The 17,394-nt window shown below is 61.6% G+C and overlaps 1 protein-coding gene across 1 annotated transcript in view; it reads right to left on the bottom strand.

The window, feature by feature from the left end:
- ZNF469 (zinc finger protein 469) overlaps positions 1-16,833 on the bottom strand; it is a 47,585-nt gene extending 30,752 nt beyond the window's left edge. The window contains exon 1 of the mRNA XM_036993866.2: positions 16,645-16,833. The gene's annotated coding sequence lies outside the window, so the exon portion shown is untranslated. The remainder of the gene's footprint in view (positions 1-16,644) is intronic.
- Between the last annotated feature and the right edge of the window lie 561 nt (positions 16,834-17,394).

The raw sequence follows: 17,394 nt of genomic DNA, 5'->3' as shown, positions 1-17,394 counted from the left end.
GCCCACTTGGGGGCCAGAGCGAGTGACCAGGAGCGCAGCCCAGGCCCCCAGGCCCCACCCCAGCACCCCCGGCGTTTCTGCCCCGGCTGGTTCCCGAGTTCTGGGCCCCACGGTAGGTGGGCAGCTTCCCATGGCTGGGCCGGGCCGGGCTGTCCGGCCTGCTGGATGCTGGCCCACCATTGTGGTGGAGTGAGCCCGCTCCGGCCGCTGTCCCCCAGGCCCTGTGGGAAGCTGTCTCTGGCTCCCGCCACCTTCTAGCGTTTCCCGTCTCAGCTGGTTTTAATTAGTTTCCTTCAAAGTCCCCAAAAGCCATTCAGCCACGTTAGCGCTCACCAGCTGCCAAGATGCTCCAGTGTGTGTGCTGGGGGCTGGCGGGCGGGGGAAGCAGAAGCCATCTTGAGTGGCTAAGCTGCAGGGGCTTTTTGTGGGGGCTGCAGGCCTGGAGGGCATTTCTGGCCTGGGCTGGGGGCAGCCAGTGGGCAGCATTTGGCTACTAGGCTGACCAGGAAGGACACAGGGGCGCCGCTGGGCCTCTGGGAGGGGCTGGACTGCCTGGAGACCGCATTTCCCAGGGGCCTGCAGGGCACTCGTGCCCTCTGCGCTGCTCCCACTTACGGGTGCCAGTCTGCTCATGTCAGCCTAGCTGGGGACCCTATTTCTCCCCCTGGACCACCCCTACAGCTGCAAACACTCCTTCTGTGTGAACATCTGCTTCTTGCCTGCCCACCAGCGCCAACCCTCCTGTTCCTGGCATAGAACCCTGGGTCTTCTCTGTGGGACCAGGCTCCTCTCCTCCCTGCCCAGGTAGTTCCAGTGGCGCTGACCGTCCCCGTTTCTGTTAGACTGGACCTTGATGCCTTCCTTGGTGCGGGTATGCCTGAAGCACGCCCTGTGGGCCCAGTTACGTGAGCCTCCTTTCTGCTTAACTGATTTGGAGTTGAGTTTGTTCTCCTGTGGCTGAAAAGCATTCTGACCAGTACACCCTCACACGGGGGCTTGTAGATGACCCCGCTGGGTGTTAGCTCTGCCCTGGGTAGGCTGCTGGCTGTCCTGAGGGGCCTGACGTGCCCTGTGACCTGCTTATCACCTCCTCACATGGCCGCCCAGATGCACCTCTCTCCCAGGGGTTTGTGCTCCCCTCTGCTCCCCACCCCGCCAGCTCAGAAGGGATGGACCGCCCCGTGAGCACATGCCCTCACACACTGGCATGTACTGTGTGTCTGCTGTGGGTCGTGAAGCAACCGTCTTGCTCCAAAAATGTTCAAACTGTTCTCTGGGTGTCCCTATGAGACTTGGCACAGAAGATGTCCACACCCCGGGCACCCCAGCCGCTTGTGGCTGTGGCATGACACCATCCCTGTCCTCCCCGCCAAGACGGCCCAATGGGATGTGACTGGAAAGGGGTACAGCAGGGGGGACCTCAACTCCTTTGTGGTTTAGATTCAAAAGGCACACAACTCATTCACACTGGGAACTCATCGGTGCCCTGTCGGCGCCCTCACTGCTGATCAAGCTTGCCATGCAGCTGGAGGGCGACTGCTTTTCTTGACGTCTTTACAGGTGAAATTTGCTGGCACCGGAGATTGCTTTAAAGGGCCCTTCAAGGAGTAAGTGTGTGGGCAGGGCCACCAGGCCCCCCAGAGCGACTTGACCCAAGGGTCAATAAGTCAGTGTAAACAAATGAAAGACCTGGGGTGACTGCTGAACCGGATGGGGTGTCGGACAGCAGGGGCCACTCAGGGCCACCAGGAGGCGTGGTCACCCTGCTGGACAGGGGCAGACAGAAGGCGTGTCCACATGGGGCGTGAGCCGCGGCCTCAGGACTCCCAGACTCCGCCCGCCCCTCCTGCCCCACTGTCTGGACCTTGTGAAGTCAAAAGCGTCCTGACCCATACGTCTCTCCCACACATCTGGCCTTTGGTATGTGTGGCTGGGTGTTGGCACTTACAGTTTTATCTTCCCAGGGCGGGCTGGCCTTTTTATGGGCCCTTTCTGTTCTGAGTGGGCGGTCAGATGAGAGAATCTGCAGACCCCAGGGCGAGCCTGACTGGCCGTGTGACCCTGTGCTGGCCCCCGGCCACCCTGCCCAGCTTGCTTCCCCACCAGGAAAAAAAAAGGGGTTGGCCTGGACGGAGAGGCCCCAGGACCTGGAGGAACGATGTGCAGAGGAGGTCTGGGACACAGCCCCTCGCACTGTGGCCCCCGGCAGGGCCGGCCTGCCTCAAGGGCTCGGGAAAGCAGGCGGTGGTGGAGGTCCGGGGTGCGGCGTGGACCCAGGGGACACGGAGGCAAAACATCTTTCTCCACATGGCCCTTCAAACACGACATGGCGTCCTCTCCCCAGGGCAGTGTCCCCAGAGTGTCCCCCCCACCCCACCTCTCCTCACACTGAGCTCACCAGCCCGCCGCACACACAGCGCCACTCACGGCGCTCGGAGTGCTTTACCCTCCTGTTCACCTGGGCTAGTCGGCCCCTTGTGTCGGATGGGAGGGTCCTGTAGGACAGAGCCTCGTTTGGCCAGCTCACCATTGTGTCTGCTGCTTGGCACAATGCCTGGCAAACATGGCTATCCACCCATCCACCACTTATCATCCTTCCATTCATCTGTCTGCCCACCATCCATCCATCCATCCCTGTACCCAACCAGCCACCATCATCCATCCCTCCATCTACCCATAGAACCATCTACACACCCATCCATCCATCCGCACACCCATCCATCCATCATCATCTGTCTGACCATCCATCCATCTGACTGACCATCCAACCATCCATCCATCCATCCATCCATCCATCCATCTACCATCTGTCCATCCATCCATCCATTCAACCATCCACCACCCTTCCTTCTACCCATCTATCTGTCTATTGTCAGGACTGGAATTTGGATCTTGGAGTCCCAAATGCTGTACTTTAGCCCCCTGCTCACGGCAGGGCTGAGGGTGTTGCACCATCTTGGAATACGTGACTGTCCCACCATGTGAGCCCTCACCCTGAGAGAGGACCAGACATACTGGGGGCTGGAGCACAGAGGTGCTGCTGTCTCTGATAGCTCTGTCCCAAGGCTGGGAGAAGGGACAGGCCCCTCCTCCTCAGGCTCACTCCTGGTCAGCTCCCGGGTCATGCTGGGAAAGGGACCATATGCAGCTCTTTAGATCTGGGTCCCCTTTTCTGCTTAAGCCTATGGAGGGTCCTGGAGCCTCATGGGAACACAGCCCATCCTTCCCCTAGAGTGGACTGTCCTCCATCCTCCGGAGTGAGATGCCGGCCTGCTGTTGCTGGACCCCTTCCGGCCCCCAACCTGGCCCTGGCCACCTTCCCTAGGCCCTCTCAGCCCTGGCTGCAGTAACCCGCTGTACTGGGTCCTTGCAGGGACTCCTGGCCCATCCGAGAGCAGCGCTAACTGCCTGCTTACAGGCGGGTGGAGTGACCTGCCCTGAGGTGCTGAGATTTGCAGGCGGCGTGGGGGTGCGGCCCAGCTCACACCCAGTGTGTGAGCAGGGACCCTGCTGCCACCACCAGTTTGCCCACAGCCTCGCCAGCCCTGAGCCCTCCCTTTGCTGCTGCTCTGTTTTCACAGCTGGGAGGAGGGCTGAGCTGGAGAGAGGGGGGCCCTGGCCCCGAGGAGGCCCTGGGCCTGAAGGTTCCGGAAAGCAGGCCTAAGCAAAGTGTTTCCAAGAACCACAGCGGCCTTGGGACTGCGCTCCTTCCTGGCCTGCCTGGGAGGAAATGCTTCTGGGAGCACAGAAGCTGCCCTGAGAGGCCTGCACATGGGTGCCCCGTCAGCAGGTGGGCCTCAGTTTCCCCACCTGGGAAATGGAGCTGTTGTCCCTGTTGGCAGATTTGCAGCAGACCAACAGACCAGGAGGAAGCCGGGAGTCGGCCACAGCTCATGCAGCAGATTTGGGGCAGGGTTCCTAGGTTGCTGAGGTTCGAAGGTCATGCCATGAGCTGGGGCAGAATCAGGACTCAGGTATGCTGACTGCAGAGGTCAGGCCCCCCTGCAGATACCTCCATCCCCTGGTGCCACAAGGGCTGACGGCTCACCAGTGATGGCCGTGCTGACCCTGAGCAGTACCGTGACCTTCGTACCCTGTCCCCCGAACCTGCCAGCTCAGCTGATTCTCACACTAACCTGAGGGGCTGGCCGGGTGATGTTAGCCCCACCTCCTCAGTGGGGAAGCTATGTCCATAGGGGTCAGGAGACTCGCCAGGGGCCCACTACGCTTATGCCACGCGAGGCCTCCGCCAGCTGGGCGCCCTGCCCTAGGGGTCCAAGCGCTGCAGCGGGCCTGTGGGTGCAGCCTGACCCTCCTCGCGGGACGGCCCAGGCCCTCCCAGGGCAGAGCCTAGGAGAGAGGGCTGCTGGCTGGGTGCTCCCAAACTCCTCTGTCTGGCCTCAGTTCTCTGCCCTAACTGCCACTGTGAGTGATGCCGGCGGGGACCAGCCCTGAGCGGCCTGCACACGGCCAGCGGAGGCACGGCCGCCAACCTGTAGGGTCGTGAGAACTGATAAATCCTTATTTGAAACTCCAGGGCTTGTGGCTCCTCTTAAACAGGGTGGACGGCCTTGGTGTTCAGTGCCGCTCGGCTGTGCCCTTCTTGTCTGTTATGTGGGGACAAGAACCCAGCGTGACAGGCAAATGAGAGTGCAGGTTGTCACAACTGCTGTGGCCTGCCTTGTCCCTGAACATGCTGTGACCGCTCTCCTCTGGGAAGAAACTTGGATTTGACGGTACCGGTTGCAAAGCTTATCCTAGACGCATCGGGCTGATGCAAACGGTCTGATTCCAAATGCCCCTGTCCTCAGGATGTGGCCACTCACCCTCCTCACCACTGCGTCTTCGCATCCGTGTTCTGAGCACAGGGACCAGCAGGAAGAAATGCGGGACAGAGAGGATGCACCTGGGAAGAGCCAGACACCAGGGCGGGAACTCGGAGGCCCCAGGCGGTGGGTTGGGGGCGGGAGGCATCGCTTCCAATGCCCCGTCTCTGCTGACAGCGCCTCCTGAGGCTGTTTGTGTTCTGGAACTTGGCTTTATCTGGTGGGCCTCCCCGTGCCAGCCCCCTCATGCGACTCTGGGCAGGGCCGGTGGCTCCCGTGACCTGTGCCCGAGAGTCTGGGTGCTCCAACACTCAGGGGCCTGCGCCCCAAACGGGAAACTGGAGACCCGGTTCCAATCCTGACTGCTGCTCCACAGTCCCGGGTCCCCACGTGTCTGGGAAGGAAGAGGTCGGAGGCTGTCTTAGGCTGGGTGTTCCACCTTTTATAGCCATTGAGACCTTGGCTCCAATGTCCAAAAGAAATTTCCAGAAGAAGACGATATCGTCTATCAATCATTCAGTCAGTCTACCTTTCTATCCATCCATCTACCACCTATGCATCTCACATACAAATTCATAATATCTGTGTAAATATTCGATTCATATTTACACGTTGGGGCAAAGACTGCTGACACACAGGATGCACGGCCCCAGCCCCCCAATCCCGAGAACCCTGAACTTTGCGGCCGCGCCTCCCTCCTCTTCACCCTCCTTCCCCAACAGCTGAGAGAGGGACCAGTAGACCCGCGTGACAGAGGGACAGAGAACGGGAGAGGGGGGGAAGGGCGCCGGGCTGTGAGGCCCAGGGATGGCCCCTTGACCCGGATGGACCCGCCCACAGTGTCCCTGGAGCGGGGATGGGTGCGCCGTGGGCGAAGACCCCCCACTGAGGGGCTTCCCTGGGGGATTCAGTGGGGCTGGTGGGAGGGACAGGGGCCTGAGCACTGGGGCCTCTCTGCCATTCTCCAGGAGGGTCTCTGAGAGGCCAGTGTGGAGGAGGGCAGAGCCCCAAGACGAGGCGAGCTGGGGGCCCACAGGCAGCAGCGCCTGAAGCCCATCGTCCATGAGCTCTTTAGTCCCAGCAAGCAATAAATCCCTTCTGCGTCGCGTGCACTGTGTTCCAAACTTGCACTCAAGAGACCCAACGTACAAGGACGTGTAAAACACAGCTTGGTGGCCGAGCTCAAAGTGGAGAAGAGGGGAGGGACACGGCAGGGACGTACGGTGGGAGCTGGGATGGGGGAAAGGACAGTGGGTGTGCACAACCTGCCTGGTGTGCGCCCCTCCCGGCCCTGAGCTGTGAGTGCCCAGCGGGGGCCCTGGCCTGGGGAGAGTCACTTGGGACAGCTCAGGGCCGTGGCCTCCAGGGACAGTCCGAACACAGCGAGGGCTCTGGATCAACCGGTGCCACATGGTGGGACTGGCGCACGACCTCTTGGCACCAGAGAAGAGGGTTGCAGGGCAAGCAAGCACAGGGGAAGGAAACAGGCTTTCGATTTGCATGCCAGGTTCCAGTCCAGGTTCCTCCTGGTGGGTGTGTGACCTCAGAGCCTCTGGTGGGAATTATACTATCCTATACCTTCTACACGGGGTACTGTGACTAACACCCAGAATCTGGGCAAAGTCCTGGCATGGGGTACCTGGGAATGGCACATGGCCCTGATAACCCACATGTGTAATTTACCTAATATTATATTTATATATATATGTGTGTGTGTATATATATATATATAAATATATATATACACACACGCATAACTATATACTTAATATATATATGACAGTATATTCAACACATAGTATTTTGGGTGTATGAATATGATACTGTATTTATGTAGACAACATACATACAATAACACATGTATGTGTGTATTTCATACACCTGCACCTGCCTATCCCTGGAGCTTCCTGACTAGCTGTCCGGGGTCGTAAGAGAAACTTCCTTCTTCCACAGTTTCCTGAGGCCCTGCCTACGGAGTTCGTCCCAGGGCAGAGAGGTCCCAGGGCTGGTTCACTCCTGGGGAACCACCTGAGCCAGTCTGAGGGTGCCTGGGCCAAGGTGTGGCAGCAAAGCCCAGATCCCAGGGTGGAAAGACCGATGCAGGCAAAGCTGTCATGGGGACAAAGCGTAGTAAAGTCGTCCAGCAGAGCTGGGAGGGGGTTCAGAGCGGGTTGAGAGGATCGGGTGCCCTGGGATGGGCGCAGGCACCTGCAGGGACCAGAGGGCAGAGACCACAGGAGACCACGGTGCTGGGAGTTGCTGGTCCCTGGGTTCCCACGGGCACGGTGTTTCCTGTTCACTCATCACTGCATGCCCGCACATCTCCTGGCCTCCAAGGCCATGAAGTGACCAGTTACAGCTGGGCCCCAGGACCTCACAGCCAGACAAGGAGATTCGGGGGGGCGCCGCACAGGAGCTGAGTCGGGAGTGAGTGCTGCCCGTGCACGCTGCAGGCGCATCCTGGCACCCCCCGGGCGGCCCTGAGTGCCCACAGGGCTGCATGCTCTGTGTGTGAACGTGCCGCAGCCTTCAAGACTAAGTCCCAACAAATGTGGAATATCTCACTGATGATTTTGACAAACACAGACTACAGTTGAAATGAAAAGTAGCTTGGTTATGCTGGATTAAATAAAGCATTTCATGAAACTCATGTCGCCTGCATCTTTTCTTCATGCAGCCCCTGGAAAATCCGAAATGATCCTGTGGCTACATCCCAGTTCTCCGTACAGCACTGGTGCAGATGGGAGCCCTCCTTGCCGAGGCCCATTGCTGCTGCTCCCTGGGGGCCCTGACTATTCCCGAAGGCACGTGCCCAGTACCGGGCTGCCAGGAGGCTGGTGAAGCAGTGTGCGCCCTGCTGTCTGCCGGAGCGATGCCAGCCGCCGCACACCAGTCCTGTCACTGGCTTGTAAAGCACTTTCAGACTCATCATCTGTCACTCAGGTCCTCACCCCTGTCCAGCGAGGCAGCGTGTGGAATGCCCGGGCACAGGTGGGGAGACTGAGGCTGGAGGAGGTGAAATACCACGGTGACACCCTACAGTGGCTGGGCCAACCCTCACCCTGAGCCCCAGACTTGTGCCTGATGTGTCGGGGTCTCCTGTCCCTGAGGGGCTCAGCTCCCTGGGACAAGTGCGGCTGGGTCAAGTGCGGCTTTTACTCGTAGTTTCTGGGTAACACAGCACAGGCAAGCCTTGGGTGGGAGCCCACACACCCAGGCACCCAGCACCCAATGGCAGGTAGGCTCTTCTTGGAGCCTCTGAGACTTTAATTACTCCCGGGCACCAGCCTGGCATAAACACAGCCTAGTTATCCAAGAAAAGCATGCTACTGGTACAGGGAGACTTTCCCAGGGCTAAATGCAGCCTGGGCACTGGGCAGGCTGGTGAGCGTGCTCAGATAACAATCGTATTCCACAGGCCCTGAGCTGACCCTGGACTGGGCACACTCCCACTCACCAGGGGTGGGTGCTGCGGCCAGGCGAGGAGGCTGCTGGCTTTCTTCTGCTGGGAGGGCACTCCAGGGCGGGGAGCAGGAATGCATGGCCGCCAGTCCGCGTTTGGAATGTATTTATGCGTGGGGCACACTGCCAGCTGAGTGGTGCCCTCTAGGTCAGCTTCCTGCCAGGTCCTGTGCCTAGATGTTTACTGAGATTGCAGAGAGCCCATCCCACCTACGCACACCCGATTCATTCCACATCCACACACCGAGGCCGCTCTGTGCCGGGCTGGGCTGTGGGAGCTCAGAGAGGATTTGACAGCCTTGAGCCTCATCAGGACCCAGCACTCTAGGGACTGACACGTACAAGGCAGATTTGGAAAGGGGCAATGGAGGGGAGAGGACTCATGCTGCCTCAGGAAGGTAGCTTCTCAGAGGAAAGGCAGGGCAATGTTGGAGGTGGGTTTCGAAGAATGAATAGGAGTTTTCTAAACATCCCAAGGAGGAAAAGATAGCCTGTGTAATGGCATGGCAGTAAGCAAGGAAGTGGCGCTCTTGGGGACAGCTGCCATCCAGTGTGCGTAGGGCATGGCATCAGGGATGAGAAGGTGAAAGCTTCAGAGGGCCTCAAACTTCATGCAGGTAACGTTGCCAGGGGAACTTAGGAAGATGCAGATCCCAGGCTCCCCACCCCAGCAGTTCTGATTCAGCAGACCTGGGTGGGCAAGGGGATCGCAGCCGAACCACCACTGAGGAGTGTGTCTAGGGCCACAGATCCCATTTGGAGAAACTGAGATCCAAATGGAGGAAAAGCAGTCTGGAGAGGCTTCCTGGAGGAAGTGGGGGAGGAGGTCGAGAAGGGCTTGGGTGGAGGAGGGGGCGCCATGCAAACAGTGGTGAGGGCGTGGCGACAGGGATTCCACAGCTGACGTGCACTCAGTGCCAATGCCCATGGGCACATGTGGCCACTGAGTGCTTGCACGTGGATGGTTGGAACTGAGACCTGCACCAAAGTGTTAAGGACACGTCGGACCTCAAGAGCCTAGACTGCCACCAAATTTGAACTGATTGACTGTTGGGATGATGACATTTTGAATATATTGAATTAAATGAAATTTTCACCTGTTTCTTTTTGTTTTTAAATGTAGCTGCAAGAACACTTAAAATTACCTTTTTACCTTGCCACTTTGGCGTGTATTACCTTGTATAATACACAGGTACCATCACAGACACAATGACATTCTCACATGCACACATTCACACTCACATGCACACACACACACATGAACACAAGGCACACACATGCATGCATTCATACACACATGCGCACACATGCACACGTAGGCAGGCATTCTCACACACACTCACACACTCCCCTGCTCTGATGGCCTCACACTGCAAATGCTGGGACAAGGGAAGTCTGCAGTCTCTGGCTTTCCTGCTCCTGCAGGCGGCCCCACACAGTGGCCACGGTGGCTGCAGCTCTGGCCCTTTAAATGGACTTTTGCTGGCCAGGAGGTTGCTGGGGGCACCACTCACTGCCTGGCCTGCCCCTCGGTCGTCCCCAGGCCCTTGGGCTCCTGACAACAGTCCTTCCTCACTTGCTCTCTCTGCCTGTTTCTTTAGCTGTAAATCAGCCGCTCAGCCACCTGCCAAGGGCTCACCTTCCCATCCTGGGTGGTTGAGAGGGGAGCGGTGGCTGTGTCAGTGGATGGGGACACCACGGTCTCCAGCAGACCCAGCTGAGGTCTCCGTGGGGGCATCATCTGCCCCTCAGCTGCTCTTCCATGGGCCCCTGAGGCCCATGGGACAAAGAGGACTGCAGACTCGCGCTGCAGGAGGACCCAGGGTGGGGAGTTGGAGTCCCTGCTCTGACTCTCAGAGATGCGTGGTGCAGGCGGGCTGTTTCACCTTGCTTCTGGTCCCAGAAGGGCCTGGTCAGGCCTGTGCCACCTCTTGGCCTCGCGGATCCTGCTGGACACCCGTCCTTCAGTCACCTGTCCGAGCCTCTGCCCCTCCTCCAGTCACTATGCGGGAGGCCACTGCCCCTGTCCCAGGCCACCTCCAGGCAGATGGTGAGAGGGGCGGGCCCCTGGGGAAGCCCTCCACAGAGATTGCTAGACCCATGCTCCAAGCAGAGAGCCCACTGTCAGGCACTGTGGGGGCCCGGGGAGGACACTCCCCTCCAGCTCTGAGCACAGGTTACTGCCAAGGGAAGCCCACCTGCCCAGTGGAGCTGAGCCCAGCACCTCCCTCCAGTGTGGCTGCGTCTGAGGGAGATGGGTTCTGGCAGGAGTCAGCCTGGAGTGCCCAGGGCGCAGCTGCCCCGACTGGATGGGGGAGAAGGTGCGGCCCTGGTGGGACCTGCAGAAGGGCAGCCAGCCTGGCCTGAGCCCCCACCCCGGACAGCTTCCTGCTGAGTGGGCTTTGGGCCAGGGTCATAAACACCTGGGGGTAAGGCCGGTGGATTCTGCTAGATGTTGGGTGTCAGTTCCCACTGAGCATTCCAGAACTGCGGAATAACCACAGGAAATGCTCAGGGACCCGCTGGGCCTGCTGTGGGACGGATCCGAGCTAATGCTCCATCCATTGCCTGGCCTTGGTGAGCGGATGTTAGACTCTCCTGGGGTTGGTGTCAGGCTGGAGCTACGGCCCTGAATGAGGTGCCCACCCCTTCTGTGGGGGCGCCATTCCTTGGGGGAAGGCTGCGTGGTGAGCGTTTTTGACACTATATAGGGTCCCTCCTCAAGGGGACTGGGCCCTGCATTCAAGGGTCTTGTGAGAAGACAGTGGGTAAAGCGGCGAGTGAGGGCAGCCCTGTGCACAGGGTGCTCGCGGAAGCCGCAGGGAGGGGCGGGGCCAGAGGACAGGGCCTCCCGTGGGACAGGGCTGCCCCTTGAAGACGGAGCCTTGGGGGCACGGCTATCACTGCCTACCGTGTGCTTAGAGCTCCAGCGCCTGGCCCGACTGCCCACGGTGTGACCCGGAGCCAGCGCCTCCACCTCCCTGTCCTGGTTCCCACCCGCTCCCATGCTGGTGGGGCTGGGAAATGGGGCAGCTGCCATGGGGAATGGGGAGCATGACCACGTGACCCCACACCTCCGCTCCCAGACATCAGCCAAGAGAAATGAACACATGTCCACACAAAAACGTGTTCACAAAGTTCCCGGCAACCTTATTCACAACAGCCAAAATGTGGGAGCCACTGACTGTCCTGTGTCGGCCAACGACCGCTGGATATACACAGCGCGGTCCATCCACACAAGGGGGTCTTATTCCGTCATGGGGAGGAGCCAGGCACCAGCTGGCCACAGCGGGGATGAGCCTAGAAAAACGTGATGAGAAGTAAAGGACGGCAGCCACAAGGATGATGCGGTACGACCTCAGTCCTGCGGAACACCTGAACAGGTGGACACCCGGGGACAGCAGGAGAGCTGGGGCTGCTGAGGCTGGGGGAGTGGGATGGGCAGTGAGGGCCGAGGGCCTGGGGTCTCTTGCTGGGGGATGAAAACGTTCTACAACTACATGGTGGCGGTTGTAGAACTCTGTGAATGCACCAGGAGTCACTGAACTGTACACTTTACAAGGGCAAATGGCCGCTATACGGGCTCAGTTAAAACCCCAAAGGTCTGTCAGGCTGGTGGAGGACACCATGTGCCTTCCCATCAGTACCGCAGCCTGCAGCACCAGGACTTGGCCCCGGTTCCCTCCCTGGGCAGCCGTGGTCTTGGCAGCACCACAGTACCACCCCCTAGCCCTTCTCCTTGCCAGGAACCCAGAGAAGCCCCGTTCCTCAGCGTCCCCAGAGGGCAGTGCCTGGCCTGCCACATGCAGGGCCTGGAGGGGCAGGCCCTGTTTACGCATGGCCACCTTGGCCCAGCAGCCCCAGGAGGAATGCAGAAAATGCAACGGTCACATTCTGCAGGCGGCGGCCTGTGCAGGCCGCCAGGAAGCCGAAATGGCTGCTCATGAATGTGGATTCTGTTTGGCCGCCAGCGAAGCATCCTGGAGTCAGGACAGAGGCTGTTAGCAGGCAGCCCGGGATGGAATGTCCCCATCCTGTGCTGGCTCCCGCCTGCCCACCAGGAGAGGCTGAGGAGGGAGGGCAGGCTGCCCTCACCACCCACTCCCCCTGCCCATTCGCACGCTCAGCCTCACTTCCTCACTGACGCCTGTCCCTGGGGTCCAGGTGGGGTGGCCGGGCCCAGGGCGGGCAGCTGCAGACCGCACTCTGAAGGCAGGCTTCACCTGGCTCTCTGTCCCACAAATCAGTCTCCCCAGGGGCCACCACCTTGCTCTGGCCTTGAAGTCATACAGCTGGGTGCTTCCTGGCCCAGGACAATGGGGGTCTCCAATCCTGTGTACTTTCTAGTCAAGGGGCTCACCCACCCTCACCCGGGAGGGCTAGGGCTGTGGGTATGGGGAAGGCAGGTGGGCAGAGGGCCTGGGACGGCCATTTCAGGGTGTGGCAGGTGAGCCCCCAGCAGTCCACCAGCGGGCCCACCTTCTAGCCTCTGCGTTCCGGCTCCCTGCAAGGTCACAAATGGAGCTTATATTTGGTACTCGCCTCCCCAAATCCAGCGCTATTTAAACAAGGATGTAATGCTCAGGGACCACTTCAATCCCAACAGGAGCTGGGATGACTAATGAGCAGGAAACCTATAGTTTGACTGAGGTCACAGCCCCAGCGGGCCCCTGCTGGGAGGGGGAGGGGACTGCAGGCTTTGAGGAGCATCTGGAGAGGAACTCAGTGCCGACCACAACCAGGCCTCAGGCTCCCAGCACCTCTGGGGCGCATCCCTGCCTGGCGCCCCCACCCTGCTTTCTACTACTACCCAAATTTGGCTTGGTGCACCCAGGCTGGGGGGAATCTACAGTGGCGTCACCCCAGGACGATGCTGAGATCCTTGACAGCACAGGCTTAGGGAGCCAGGAACTCCGCGTCAGAATGACACTGCCTCGGCTCTCTGGCCTCTGGAGTGTGCACACATGGTGGGACTGCACGCGGAGTCCTCAGGAGCCAGGACAGCGGTCCACGCACAGCATGTGTGTTTAAAGTGGGGCCACCATCCGTGCTGCTGGTTCCTTTGGGTACACAGAACAAGGTGGCCCCTGGGTAGACACAGCCCCAGGGTGTGCCGGGGCCTGCTGAACAGAGTAGAGGCGGCACAGGCCCCCTTTTCTTCTACCCAGAGCGAACAGTGGGTCCTTAGCTGACTTCACAGTGGGATTAAAGTACAAGATTGCAACCAGTCTCCGAGGCCAGCATCTGCCACCCCAGCCTGGCTACCAATGCCAATGGTGAGGGTGAACCAGCAGGGAAGAGGCCGCGGCACATAGCTCGCCCCCACCCCCACCCTGCACCCTGCCCAGGTCTTTCCCAGAATGCACTGAGCCAGTCTGCCCCAGGAAGGAGACCGGCAGTCGAGTCCTGAAAGTCCCCCAGCCAGCGTGTGTCACATGCAGCTGTACCTGCCTCAGTGGAGGTGGGCTCTGGACAGGGTGCTTCCTCAGGGGGGGACAGCCTAGCAGAGGAGATGGGAACCCCACAGAAGATGAAAGCTGGGTGTGGAGGGGCTGAGGGCAGAGCAGACCATTGACAGGGAGGGTGGGACCATGTGTGGTGGTGACGAGGAGGCTGGCTGGTGGAGTTGGGAGACAGGATGCCAGGTGTCCAAGGCAGGAGGTGGCAAGGGGGAGCTGGCATCCTAAGAACGGGCCACGAGGCCTGTCATGGGAGAGGAGAATGGGGTCAGACTTGGCTGTCGGGAGCAGAGCTTCTCCACCCCGTCTGTGGTGGGCAGCGGGTCAGTCACACTGCCGCCCCAGTCTGTTCCCCACTGCACACGTCAGGAGTGAACCAAAGCACAGAGGCTGCCTGGGGGGTGCTACTCGCTGGGAGGACCGGAGAAGGTGGTGTCCAGCAGGACCTGGATTTCCTGACCATTCCTACAACTGCCCTCCATCCTGGGCTGGCAGCCGGCACTGGCACCCTCCACCCTCCAAGTCCTTCCCATCTTCCAAAGCCTTCTGATAGACCCCACAGGGTCACCCCAAACCCGTGGGTAGGAAGCACCATAGCTGGCACCTGCCTCGCACTCACAGCATGCCAGGTCAGTGCTACGGGCACTCTGTACCTCCTCTGCCTGCCCCATGAGGCCTCCCCACTTTCCTGGTGGGAAACGGGGCTCAGAGCCGTGGGGGACTTGCCACATAGCCCCTGAGCAGCTGCCTCTGAAGCCCGCCCCTAACAGTCAGCCCCTCATTTTAGGAGCAGATGGGTGACTGAATTCTTAGTAAGAGTCAAGACCAGGAGGGTGGGGTGGGCCTGCCTTGGAGTCTGTGGATTCAGGAGGAGCCCCCAGTGTGACCCGAGGTCAGTGGGGGCTCTGAAATAAAGGCGGTGGGAGCAGGCCTCTACTTCCAGACCACCGTCGTGTTCAGCAAATGTGAAGATGGGGCAGAGATCCACCGACTTCCTCCAGGGAGGAGGGCAGGATGGTGCCTGACCGGAGATGTCAAGTCAGAAAATGCACAGGGCCTGAAAAGATTTGGCTTAAATGGGGCGTAATCTATAAATATTCTCCAAAGGCAGCCGTGTATAAGAGTCAACCTGGCATGTTGTGTGCCATCCCCGGATGACAGGGCCCGAGTCAGCAGAAACCACAGGTAGAGGGCTTTTGTTCACCCTAGGACCCAGGATCGGGTGGCTGTGAAAGGGAGTGAGTTCCCTGTTGCTGGGGGTATTCAAGCAGAGTCAGTAACCTGGAGGCATGCTCTGGTGGGGACAGAAGCACTGATGACAGAGTTGAAGTTCATGACCTCTAAGTGCTCTTTAACCCCCCCAAATCCTGGGACTTGCTGGCTTCCACACTGCCAGCCTGGGGTCCAGACACAATGGCCACAATAGTCTTCACTGTGCTTCTGGGGCCAAGATGCCGTAGTAGAGGCCACAGACTCCCCTCAGGATGGCCTGGCCTTCCTTTTAGCCTCAAACACGCTCTCCCTCGCCCCACCTCCGGGACCCGCCTGCCACCTTCTCAGAGGCTGCCCAGCCACCCCTCCTAAAGCTGAAGCCCCGCCCAGCTTCCACCAGCTCCCTGTCTGATACCAGTCTGGCCCTTTACCTATTCGCCCTCTTTGTTATCAGGAAGGCAAGGGGTCTTTGCTGGGTTGGGGGCTCCTAGGACAGAGCCAGACGCAGACAGGGCTCTGTGCACATGTGCCCAGGGACTCTGCCCAGGGACAGGGTGGTGGTGGGGGAACTAGGTCCCTCTGAGGAACGGAGAGGCGGGCAGCCCCTGCCGCTCACTAGCTGGGTGGCGCCGGGGCTACCTGGCCTGAGCGCCGGTCAGCCTCCCCGTCTAGAGCGTGACGTGCGGGCTGAGCGCAGGCACACGTGGCACAGTCCCTGCGCAGCCCCGAGCGTGGGCTTCCCGCGGGTCCCAACGGGTCAACAGCGTCAGCCGCGCCAGGGAGCAGAAGCGCCCGGGCAGCAGACGCCCCGCATGTCCCTCCTGCGCCCTTGTCGCCGGGGCTGAGGGTGCGGAGGCAGAGCCTGGGGTCGGGGTGGCCGCCGGTAGTCCCCGCGAGCCCGGTCGGCCTTCCCTTCCGGCCGCCGCCGCGCGGCGCCGCGTCCCCACGGGTCTCTCCCGCCCGACTCCCTCCGTGCGCCAACCGGCCAGGGGCGCGGGTCCCGCTGGGGGCCGTGTGGCTGCCCCGGCAGGAGCGCGGCGGGCGGAGACCCCGGGCGGGCCCGAAAGACCCCACCCCGCCCCGCGCGCTGCCCCCGCTGCCGCCGCCCCGCGCAGTGCCGAGCACCCGGGGCCGCACGCCCGGGGGCGCCCCGGAGGAGGCGGCGGCTGGGCTCTGGGACCACCGCCCCGATTCGCAATGAATGAGCGGACCCGCGGCCGCGCGCGCCCCCCCTCCCCACCGCCCCCCCCGGCCCGGCCCAGCTCTCCGAGGCCCAGGCCCCGCGCCGCGCTCGCCGCAGTCCGGCCGGCGGCCCCCGCTTCCTGGACCCCCGCTCGGCGGCGCCGGGGGGCGCGCAGCTCCGGCTTCTGCGCTGCACCGTGCGGAGCGCCCCGCGGGGCTGCCCGAGCTCTGCCGGCGGCGCTGGGCGGGTTGAGGCCGGGCCCCCGGCGCGCCCTGGCGTTTGCAGCGCCGCCGTCCCGGGCGGGGCGAGCGCGGTCGGGGGAGCCGGGCCGGGGCCGCGGCGCAGCGAGGTCGGGGGGTTCCCTCCGGGCGCGCCACCGAGGGCGCCGGGGCCGCGGCGGGCGCGGGCAGCCGGGTGAGCCCGCGGTCTGAGCCCCCAGTCCCCCGGAGCCGCCGCGCGGGTGACCCTTCCCGGGGCCGCGGGGCGCGGCGCGCACACTCACCTCCCGCTCCGGGGGCCCGCTCCGCCCGCCGCGCTGGCGCCCTCCGAGGAGCTCCCAGGTCGGCGCGGAGGCGCGGTCCTCATCCCCGACCGCAGGCCCGCCCGGGCCGCGCAGACGGGCCGCCCGCCGGGCACCGAGCCGCCCCGCCGCCGCGCGCAGCGCTCTGCCCCTCCGGGCGGGGTGCGGAAGGCGGAGAGCAGCCCCCACCCGCTTCCCAGGTCGGCCGCGCGCGGGGCCAGCCCTCTCCAAACCAGCTCGGCGGCAGGCTGGGTGCTCGAGGGTCCTCCGCCCAGCCGTGGGCAGCCCGCGGGTCGCCCCGAGGCAACGGCCAGCTTCGGTTACCGGCTCCGCGGGCTCCTTCCCCCAGCTCTTTTTAGCACAGGTCCTGGGGGTTTGTTTCAGGGATTCCCTCTAGCGATGGGGTCCCTGATGGGAAAAGCCCCCGGCCCCGGAGCCCCTGCCCATGCCCCCTTGCAGCCCACCCTGGCTGCTCAGTCACAAGCCTGCATCTAGTGTGACTTTCAGAACTGCGGGCTGGGTGTCCACGCGTATTTCCCAGCCTCCTCCAGCCCCGAACCCAAGGCCTCCCGCTCTGCCCTGCACCAGCCCTCACTAGGTACTGGCAGACCGAACGCCCTGCCTTGTGTTTCTGGCTGGGAGACGAGACGGCACCCGGCCGTAGATGTCTTTTGGCAACTCCCTGGGGGATTTCAGTCTGCAGTCCCCTGCGTCAGCACCTGCAAAGCCCCT

The sequence above is a fragment of the Manis javanica genome, chromosome 17 (genome assembly GCF_040802235.1).
Source record: "Manis javanica isolate MJ-LG chromosome 17, MJ_LKY, whole genome shotgun sequence".
NCBI classification, from domain to species: domain Eukaryota; kingdom Metazoa; phylum Chordata; class Mammalia; order Pholidota; family Manidae; genus Manis; species Manis javanica.
Note: the sequence above shows the minus strand (reverse complement) of the source record. Positions and strands in the feature narration are given on the sequence as shown.